The following is an 11371-nucleotide window of genomic DNA, read 5'->3' as shown; positions in this document are numbered from 1 at the left end:
AGGTGTTCCACCTTCCCTGCTCCCGCTCCGCCAGGCTTGCCCTCCTGGCAGGGTCAGCAGAGCCCCGGGTGTTGAGATGAGCACCAGGAGTCATGAGGCTGGCCGCTTAACGCTTTACCCAAGCTGCTGGAGACCCTGAGAGTTATTTAAAAATGCCTGGAAGGAAGTAGAAAAGCAAACAACATTGAATACAAGGGGAGAGGGGGGGAGAAAAACCAGTTCCAAAACCCGGAGCGTAACAGCATGGATGGAGAAAAGCTTTGCAAACAGCCACAAGCGCCGAAGCTGGCTACTGGGAAACTTCTCTGTGACAGGGAGGGGAGCAAGCAGGGTCTCGCCCTCAGAGGGGATCCATCTGCACGAGGTCCTCATCTCATCCTCGTATTCTTCTTCTCAAACTGCAGATTTAAAAGTTACAAGCCTGGTTCGCTGTCACCCAGGAGTGGGCCGAGCCTGCATTTCAAGGGAACACAGCACAGTCAACAACAGGACTTGGTGCCAGAGTTTATTCATTAATGCAATACTTGTCTTAGCAGGAAATATATATCCTCTTCAGTTATTATTTTTTTTAATATATATTACAAAATTATACACACATACGCATACTTCATATACAGATTTAGAAACCTTATTCTACATATTTTTATCAACAGGTATCTTAGAATTCCTTTTGGGCTACAGTAGGTTCTCCTAAGTCTGACTGAGAAATATCACACTCCACAAATCCTCCCAGGATTTTTGCAGGGGCCTTTACGCAGAGAAGGAAAAATACTCCCTGTGAACAAATGCAACAAAGTCAACTTTGTAAGAAAAGCAAATGAAAATATTTCACATTCTTTAGTGGTAATCAATTGGAATTATTTTTGTAAGACCTTCTTTTAGTGCTGTTAGTTTTTCTAAGTGGCTGTAACAAAGAGAAAGCCTCAGCGTGGAGGGGAAGGATGTGTTTCCACCTTGCTTTCAGTTGCTAAAACAGCTGGGAAGGCTTGTGAAGCACTAATACAGTATACGTTCCCCACCAGGATAGCAGAGGTGCTGCAAAAAGCCACTGCCGACGGCAGAAGGAGGAGGCTGAGTAGCCAGCCAGCACCAGGCCATGGATGGGACCATGGCCAGTGTTATTCTGGTTTATTCTGGAGCAGGCGGACCGCAGAGCCCCAGAGATGCAGTTACCCCCAGTGCCGAAAAGCGTCGGCTTCGGGCATTGGGTCCACAAAGCCATTTCTGCATCAGGCTATGCAAATCCCACAGTCACCAGGACCTGGATGCTTTTGAACAGCAAGGGGTTTTTAAAATAAGACATTATCAGCGGCCCACATGAAAGGCAGCCCCATGAAGAGAGCACTTCCCTCTCCCGCGAGTCCCTCCGGCTTCAACCGCCCGCCCGGCGGAGAAGAAACGGTGCCTTTTATCCCCAAAGGCTGGGGCCGGGCATCGTGCTGCGCGCCTCTGTTTATTTGTCCTGCCTTTCCCTCTGTGCTGCAGATGATGCCGCCCCTTCGAGGTGCAACGCTGGAACAGGGGGGGTCTAGATAAAAGGGGGGTGCTGGGGTGGGGATGCTCAAAACCTAAACAGGCGTTTCAGCAGGAAAGCAGTGTGGCAGGCTGAGGGTGAGGACATGGGGCCGGATCCCGTGTCCTACAAAGCTAGCGGTTTTTTTACAGGCTCTGCTAGCTGCAGAGTGGAGACCTTCACAGGCAAATGCAGGTGATAACTGTGGAGTGGCAAAGGGTTATTTGATGGTTGTGGGCCAGTAGCTGTGGCCAGGGAAAACAAACAAAAACCCCACCAAAGTATTATTGATTTAAAAAAACACCAAAGTATTATTGATTTATTAAGTGAAGAGGGTGTTTGGATTCCAGCTAGGAGTGTGTTGGTGGGCTGGGTGGGAGGACTTCAAGACCTTACATCTCCCCTGCTGTAATGCAGTTGCCTGGGTGCTGCCATGTGTTTCTCCATGGTTTTCTTTCCCCTGGGCTCTCCTGGGTTTTAGGAGAAGTATGACTGATTGCTTAGTCAAGGTGTGCATTGCGCAAGCTACAGCTAAAGCAACTAATTTTATTTTTTCCTTTCCAAAGTGATGGGTTTTGTGGGTTTTCCCTTTGTGGCTGACTCTTAGCTTATTTCATATAGGTGATACCTGCAAAGAGCAGCTGGGTCCCTCAGCAAGCAGTCCTAGCCCAGGTAGCACGTCTGCCCAGGACAAGGACCATGGCAGGACGCTCCGGATTGCAAACAGGAGGGCGCAGGGATCGTCCCGGGGACGGGACTGAAGGCAAAGCAGGGTTAAGTTGAATATATTAGCCCTCCTCCTGCAGTTTTAGTGAGGAGAGCACCATGTTTTGTCTCCCTGGGAAGAGGAGTACAATAAGGACGGGAGTGGGAGGAAAATTAAAACACATGTGGCGAGGACAAGATGGGAGGGAGAGGCAGCATGCATCCAAACTCATAAACTGTCCTCTTTTCACTTGTTTTTACTGCCTTCATTTATTTCCCTGGGTATGAGTTTCCCATGTAAATTGTGTGTCTGTCTTTATTGGCAACTGGGGAATGGCTCCAAAATGTTATTTTTATGAAGTTTGTTTCCCAATCAAATGGGTGGTTTAAAGGGCAGATGGTTACCAGGGCTGGGTTTCTCATCGCTCTGTCCTCTCTTCTGCGATCTCAATGGTCATGGTGGATCTATACATTTTTTTTCTGGGGAGCTGCTTATACTACTTCATTCTTAAAACTATCAAGTCTGGGATCTGTACTTATTTTTCCGTTTATAAAAGGCTTTGCTGCTGTTATTACATGTAGTGCAGCCAAACCAAGTGGTCCTGAGCTGGACTTGGGCTCTGCTGTGGCTGGTTTTGTACGTACCCAGAGCAATGAAAAAATCCCTTGCTTGGAAATATTTGTGATCTACACAAATTCTATCTGAACAGAAGGGTTAAATCCAGTGGAAGGGTTTCCCTTTGCAGTCGGGGGCTGAAGCAACAGAAGGTGAAGGTCCCTGCCCCTGTGCCACTGCAGCAGCCCCCCCCTGCTCCTGTGCCCTCCTGCCCACACAGGAGCTATACTACCCTCCTTCAGCATGGTCATGGAAAGCATCTGCTCCGTCACAATGAAGATATATCACCTATATATATATGTATCAGCTAGAAAGATGCTGTTCCCACAATAGCACCTTCTCCATCCCTCTCTCATTGCTGGTGCTGTAAGGATGCTGTTCCTACAGGGTGGAAAGCTGAGCTTGGGGACGGCAGCCTGCACCCGCCACCCAGGGCCACCTGTGTATGCACATGCAAGGGGGTCAGCACATGGAAAGGGGTCAGCACGGCAGGTTTTGGAAAGCACAGCGTGTAAAGCCAGCCTGCCTAAGTCACGCTGCAAAGCTTCCTTCCCCGCAGGAGACCTGGCCCCATGGTCCCCGTCCTTCTCGTGATGGCACTTATGCTTCCCTGGGTGGGTGATAATCTCCTCCCTCTGTCCTGGGTCAAGACTTAAATCACAGCAAGGGAGATTTAAGTTAAATATTTGGAGAATTATTTAACTAAAGATTCCTGGCCGGGAGGCAGATGAGGTGTCTTGCTGGGGCCCTCCTCAGGCATCCTTTCTATGTGCACTTCTGTGGACCTGCTGCACCGGGACTTGCACTGTGTGCAAAGTTAAACCACGTGTCTGAGCATCTGCAGAACCAGAGCCTGGATGCGTCCCTCCAAAAGGCTCGGCGACAGCCTCGTCCCAAGCCTCAGCTGCAGCTCAGCATGCTCACGGCTGGCAGGCAGAGGAGAAGGGGTGTTCGCAACCCCTGGCTCAAAGTCATGGCCACAAAGCCATGTCTTTTAAAAGAGAGCAAAAAGGTGCTTTTGGATGCAAAATGTCTTCTGGGGGCTGTTCTGAAAGTCTTTTAAAAAATAACGGTTTTTGCATTCCAGCAGCTCTGATGTGACTCCCCAGGAGCCTGGAAAGCAAGATTAAAAATTTGATAGTTTGATTGACAAATGCTGGATAAAATCCAACAGGGCAGGGTCCAAAAGCCTTACTGATCTGACCTGACGCTGAACCGCAGCACTGGAATCAGAAGATCCACAGCGTCAAGTTATATTTCCTACATGCACACTATTGATTTTGAGGTCTCTCTGTACTCTGTTACCTGCCGGGATTTTTATAAGTGTATATGTGTTCCTGTGTCATGCATACCATAAGCAATAATTCACAATAAAATTGCATGCTTTTCTGTTTTTATTGTAAAGGAGTTTCTATTTTGCCCCCGCAGCCTCGCAGGCTTTCGTTTCTTTTCTAGGGGACTCCCTGAGTGCTAGCTGAAGGGCTTATTACTCAATATTTAAAGAAAGAACTGAGATGTCAGGGATGTGGTCACAGTCACACCTTCAGCCGCCTGTGAAACCTGGGGCTGTATCATCCCCTGGAAGGAGTGAACATCATTAGGGCAGATCGATGTAATTAATCTTTCTGGGAGGACATCCTCTGCTTCTGATTCTCCTTCTAAAGGCTGCTGCTTGTTTATTTTCCAATTAAATTTAGCAGGAAGGGGGCAATTAAAAGAAAAGCATGAAAGCCCAGCGGCTTAGTTGGTATCAGATGCTGCAGCGCAATGGAGCTGTGTTATCTCCATCTCCCCTGGCTCTGCACTCCACAGATAAAGATTTTCTTTTACTTCCCATTTAGTGAATGGAACTATCATGGCCCACAATCTCCATCTTCCTCTTCTCCTCGCCCCGACGTATTGCTGTTCGCTTTCTACAGCACCACTCTCCCAGGGGACCGAGAGCGATCACTGTTATCAAGCATTCTCCTCCTCCTCCTCTCACCCGCAGCACCTTTCCCCTAGTCATTAGCCTGTGGCTAAGCCTTTGGGATGGCCCCTGCTTTAACGAGCCGGGGAAGCAGGGATGCAAACCATGTGGGATGGAGGCCAGCAAGCAGAGCGCAGCAGCACTAGAATGAACACAGAGCTTCAAACCCCATCCCAGTGCTATACAGGGAGGTTTTGGGGGGCTGCTACTTCCTTTTTGGGGTGCCTGTAACAGTTAAATAAGGCTTGCTTTGCCACTTGCCTGTTGCACTCTGTCCCGTTGGATGAACTCACTGTCTGCATGCCAACGGAGCGCATTTTCCAGACAGCATGGCTGGGTGACGCCTAGCTGCATCTGCTAACCCGGATAAAATAATTCCATAACTTGGGATATACTCTGCAGGGCTTGATTTCATAGGGTTCAGCTGAGGAGCCAACCCAGCTACTCCTCGCTTATTAATGACCGGGCTAAGTGCCTCCCCCTAACAGCTGCACAGGCTGTGTTTGCAGGGAGCCCTTTGCTGGTAGCATCCCTGCAAGGCTGGCAGCATCATCTCAGAGGAGGGCACCATCAGGGACAAGCTGGGTATCTGTGCTGCCCACACCACGCTGTCATGACACAGGCACAATGGGCAGCAGCTCCTTGGGTTTTCTTGGGTTGCTGCACCTGGGTGGAGCACTCTTCCCTAGGTGGGGGGGGATCAGGCAGCCCCCGGGCTGTGCTCCTTAGGGCTTGATGGGAATCAGGCTTGTCCAGTTGCAGCTATTTCACCTGGCTGCTCCCCCAGCGTACTTCTTCTGAGAGCTTGGGCTGTGAGGACCTTCTCTGTGCTGTGTATCAAATATCGCTCCAAATGCAATGTATGTTGGTCCTATGGACTCCAGGTGAGCATCCATGGGCTTTGCTACAGCAGGTAGGGAATGAAATAGGTGAACTGCATGTTGCTAAATGGGCTGGTGAAGCTTCTCAGAGGTGTTTTTTGTCTTGGCTCTGGTGGTGCTGTGGTTGCTGGCTGGTAATTCCCAAGTAGCTGTTTTGGTGGAGATTGCTGCGGGACTGAGTTTTGGTGTATTCTGGACTGCTGTGCCCAGGCTGCTGCTGTTGCGTTGGAGGGTTTGAGATGCCAGGCTCATGGTTATGAGACCGATTGCTGCCTTAAGGTAATGGGCAAGGCTTTGGCTGGCTCACAGTGACTTACTGAGGGCTGCGACAGGTTTGTCTTGGAAGAGCCTGAACCCACAGCCGCCCTCTCCAGCTAACACCACCAGCCTCTTCCAAGGAGAAGGGAGGTGAAGTAGTCCAGCTCCTCAGGGGAGGCTTCCCTGGTGGGTTTGCCTCTGGTGAGGGCGATGGGCAGCGCTGGTTCTTTGTTGGGGGCCACAGGAAAATGAGTTGCCTGTTGCTGGTTAAATGCTTGCTGTTGGTATTTTGGGCGGTTCTCTTGGAGAATGTCCTGTTTGGGAAAGTGCAGGGGAAATGGGGCCCCAACCATGTATTTTTATGGGCTCCTAGCTGTACAGCAAGATCAATGTCATGTTCGCATGGTGCTTCAGTGTATTTATGCAACGTGTTGGCAAAAGGCAGGTCAAAATGTTCCCATGTTTGCCTTTTATTTAACCGCAAAAAGATGTGACAGTTCCTCTTCCCAGAAACAGTGTTAATGGTCTGCAGAAAGGACAGCATAGTAAATACAAGCGTGGAACCTCGAGGGTGGATCCTGGCTGTATGATTTGGTTTCTGGATAGCACAAGGAACTTAAATGGTTTTCTACTGTACCAAAAAACAAAGTGATCTTGCTAAAGGACAAAAAAAAATAATTAAAAAAAAAAAAGCTTGGCATAAATCTCCTCTAAATGCATTAGCAGAAGTAAAATAAGCTGGGCAAAACTGGAACAAACCGGCAGGATTCACATGTGATACGAAGGCTTCTAGTATTTACATGGCAATGTGGTGTTTAACTTGCATAGTTTTTTTCATCAATACACTGTTTCTGTTTAATTGTGGTGAAACAAGCACAGATGTGAACTCCCCGCTTTGAGCACCCAAAGCTTGTGGTGCCCTTTAATGGGCTGAAAACCTTGTTATTCATTAAGTAAGTACAACTAGCCCAACAGATGCTGTGTGATTAATGACTGGAAGGGCTGTTACATGATGACTCAAAACACTGAGGAGGGGGACTTGGACACAGAGGTGGGCTCCTGCAGCTGGCCTCTCTCTGGTTCCTGCATGTTTTGCTCCCTAGTTGCTACACTGTTCAAAACCAGCTCTTACGGAGAGGTTTATCCTTTGGCCCTTTTACCCTGCGTTAGGAAAATCCTTGTTATATCCCAGTGCAATTGCCAAGCAGAGGTGACTTTTTTTTGATGGAGTAAGTGAATGCCTGCCTGGATGGAAGGAAACGGCGAGCAAGGAAAGGAAGGAGCAGTTCCCACCCAAATATCCCATCCCTTCTGAGCACCAGTACAGCGTGCGTCTTTCTTCATTCCTGCCCCTTTTCTTTTTACAGGAGGAGGGCAGATTTGCTGTTTGCTTGGCAGTGCAGATTTATGGGCTGGTGTTTTTGATCCTGGCAGCGTGCAGTCTAATGACCCTCCCTGCAGCTTTATCAGCTTTTGCAGTTTCTTGCTGTTGTCAATGTTTCTCCAATGTTGAAGCAACTTCCAGGCTAAAGCTCGGGGGTGAGATTCGGGCGGATTTTTTAACCCTCTTGACAGCAGATGCGATCAGGACACTGAGCTCAAGGCGGTGCCCAGCCCTGCCCACTGGTTGTGCCCATGCAGGGGGTTATTCCCCACATGATGCTCTGTTCCCTGGCTGGCTGAGCAGTTTGCAGCTCTCCTGGGGTCAGTGGAGGCAATTGGCATGGGGTCCTACCCATGTGGGCTTTGAATGCCTCCTGCTTTTCAGCATCAAAAGCAGATTTCCCACCCATTTCTGTGCAGTTTCCAGCAAAGCTGCTTAGCTGTGTAGGTACTCGATGTTCAAAACAACCTCATTATCAAATCAAGCGGTTTCACATCTCTTGCAGATAAAACCCAGGCTGCTCTTGCCCTTATCTTGTGTGCGGACCTTTGCTTGCTTGGGCAGTGTGGGCAGGTGCTCCTCCCGGCCGTGCCCTGGTCCAGCTCCTCTGCACCCAAAATCCTTTGAGCATCCTCCAGTGGGAAGGTGCGGGGGGCTCCCAGGGCTGGTTGGAGCATAAGGTGCTGAGCTGGCAGCGTGCAAGGGGAAGACCAGGAGCTGGTGGCAGCTAAAAGGATGTGCAGCGTCTCTGTTAGCAGAACATCTCTGGGCAAAATAGCAACAGCCGTTGGGGATGAGATAGTGCTGCGAGCTGCTGGTGGCACCGGCTGAAGTTCCTTGTTGTCCGTGTACTTCTCTAGTGGGATCCCTGTGTCTTGGCTGTACCTCCCTGTGCTGGTTTGTTTGGGTGAGACATTTGCAGGTGCTATGTGGGGTCTCTGCCAGGTGGGAGGGAGCTGATGCAGTGTGTTACTAGCAGCTCTAGTGATAATGGGGAATGTATGCTGCTGGAGGTCAAATAAGAACACACGTCACTGCCTTTGGGCTGAAATCCTCCCCAGCCGGGGAGCTCAGAGGCAGGATACACCCCGCAGAGGAAGGCTGACCTATGGTGCTGGGCTCCCTGGACTTGCTGAGCAGTTTTTGTGCTGTGCCTTGATGAGCGGCCGTCTAACCCCGCACGCAGGGATGTGCTCGGCAGTGGGACAAACCGTGCTGCAAAATGCATCTGCTTGCGTGCTGATGTATGCTCACCTGTGTTGCCCACCCTCTCCCAGGGGACAGCTCCAGCTTGCAGTGGTCCCACATCAGTCTAGTTTTTGTCCTCTCTGTGCTTCCTCCATACGGAGGAAGCCGTGGTGGTCAGACCCCAGCGGTGCCAGCCCACCTCGCCCCTTGGGCTTGGACCCTGTGTGTTTAAACCCAGACATTTCAAACATTGTTTCTCTTTCTTCCTCTCCATTTTAATGTGGGCACTGATAATCTCTTGCTGGGTAATAAATCATATAGTGCAACAATGATAACAATAGCTTAAAAAAAAGTAATGTTAAGAGTTCCCAGTCTCCAAAAGCAACTTGCGCTGCAGCCTCAGGAAGGAGCTGAGTAAACAGAGGGCTCTGGCTGCTGTCCCCAAGGGGCTGCCAGCCACCCTGCTGCCATAACTAGGGAAGCCAGTGGCATCCCATGGGGAGTAGGCTGAGCCCTGGGGCGGGTGGCAGGGATGCACACAGGGCTGCCGGACCTTGGGGTCTGAGCTCTGCTCTCTGCGGGCTTTGGCTGTGTCTGGCTGTCTGCTGGAGGTGTTCAAGGGCTGCAGGCTGAGCATCCAGGGAGGTGAAATCATGCTGAATGCCAAGAGATAAATTCTGAGTGTGCAGGGGTTTTAAGTTGTTTTCGGTTATATATGGGGCACTCTTCCGAAGCTCTTTTTTCCTGTAAGTGGAAGGACGGGACCGTAGCTGGAATATGAGGCGCTCATAGAAATGATCTGGTAGCAGCAGCAGTGCCACTAAGAAAACTGGAAAGCATTACCCCAAAAGCCATAATAAAGCTGCCCGAGCTGGCAGAGCTCTGTATTGACACAGATTTGTTTACATGCAAGCCTATGCAAAAGGAAATGCTCCCCAGATGCTTACGGGAATAGGATGTGAGCGGGCATTCGTCCTGGGAACCCTGCCGGGGCTAGGGACTTGCCTCCTGGGAGCACCAGGCTCCTTGCAGGGAAATACCTTGCAGGACAAAGGGCAGAGTCCTCATTAACTCACACCAAGGGATGTTTTGCTTCTTAACTGGTTGCTGTAACTTGCTGTTACAGTGATTTTTTTTTTATTTTTATTTTTTTTTCTCATGTCCAAAAGCTCTGTGTAGTGCCTTGCAAGTGCTGAAACTGCTGACTAGTTTGTATTGGGTGGTCTGGGGCAGCATATCGATGGGGTGTATAAAATGCAGTGTAGTAATAACCTCTTGCCATGTCGTCCTCACAGATGGAGCATATTTAAGAAAATGAGAATTAAATTAGATGCTGTCCCTTAGTGCTTGCATGCAGAGGGATCTCTCCTCCCACTGATGTGCTGGTAGGGTGAGCAATATTATACAACAAATACTTCTGGGGGAGTTACTCTGTAGTGGGGGGAAGGTGAAGAAGAGGACAGATGTAAAAAAAGCCCAACAACCCCTCCTTTTAATTTCAGAGGGAGATTTAGGGATATTAATGTTGGAATCCCACCAGGACACCTGGCTAGTGCACACACCCTCTGGCTGCAAAAATAAACCGTGGGATTTCTACAGCCAAACAATCCAACCCATTCTCTTAAGTTTGGTCTGGGATTTTGAGCTTGGAGAAGTTGGAGTGAGTGGTAATTTGCCTGCTGATGGCTTGCGATCTGGATATCTGCTTTCTCCACTTGGATGGTGGGGTGCAACCTTCTGACACTCGGGATGCGGGAGAGCTGGGTTTCACCGCCAGCACCCTGGCGCGGGCTTTTACTCTGCCATCACTGAAAAAAATGCTTCAACTCTGCTGAATACCCTGTTATTTCTGAATTTCGTAATATATCCTGGTCATCTGCTCTGCTGGGCAAGCCATTAGATAATTTGGCAATGTGGGGAGGGTTGTGCTGCTCAGCCTCTGCGAGGCTGTTCCTGAAGCAGTGGTTGGAGCAAAGTAGCCAGGGGGAATTGCAATACGCTTTCCCAACCAGGGGTTGCCTACGTAAAGGAAAATTGGGCCATTTCATCTGCTCCTGCAATTACTGGCCCTGAAAGACAAACTGGTGAAAGATAATTGCTAATTGTAAAAGCATGGGGAAGTTTTGCATGTGTGTCCCCCCCCCCCCCAAGTTGTGTGCCTGTTCTTTGTGGGGAGCTGGCTGCAAGGGCAAAACATGGTGAGAATATTTTTAGCATACTTTAATAGTGGGGGGGGGGTGGGGTGGCATAGCTTGGGATTCTCCCCTTTCAATAAATGCTGGAAGGGATTTCCATTTTAGTTCATTCTGTTTGGCGGCTGCGGGGTTTTTTTTCCCCAGTGCGAATGAATAAAGGTTATGAAATACTCATAGCAAGGACTGTGAAGTACTGATATGGATACTGGAAATTCAGACACGTGCCTGCTTTTCAGAGCCTGCAACAGCCCTTTTGCAAAACTTGGCCTGATTTTTAAAAAATAAAAAAAGTAAAAATAATTTAAAAACCCACCCTAAGCCCACAAAACACCCTAAGCAGAAGTGAGATAAGCATGCCCAGGCGAGGACATGGCCATGGTTCCTGGCTTAGGCAGGGCCCAAGGGCAGGATCATGGGCTGAGCATCCCTGCTCCCTCTGCAGAGGTGCCTTCGCTAGTCCCAGTTTTGGGCAACATTTTCCCCTCTCTGCAGCTGCTTTAGCCTGTCCAGCTCCTCTTGTGTGGAGCAGGAGCATGGTGTGAAGGCCTGTAACCCCACTGCTCCTGCTCCCCACGCCACGCAGCGGCACGAGGTTGTGGTATTTCATAGCGATGATGCTTCAACAGTGTTATGTTGCGTTTCACAATGAGAGGCAAAGCATT

The sequence above is a fragment of the Haliaeetus leucocephalus genome, unplaced genomic scaffold, assembly GCF_000737465.1.
Source record: "Haliaeetus leucocephalus isolate CR32 unplaced genomic scaffold, Haliaeetus_leucocephalus-4.0 Scaffold450, whole genome shotgun sequence".
NCBI classification, from domain to species: domain Eukaryota; kingdom Metazoa; phylum Chordata; class Aves; order Accipitriformes; family Accipitridae; genus Haliaeetus; species Haliaeetus leucocephalus.
Note: the sequence above shows the minus strand (reverse complement) of the source record.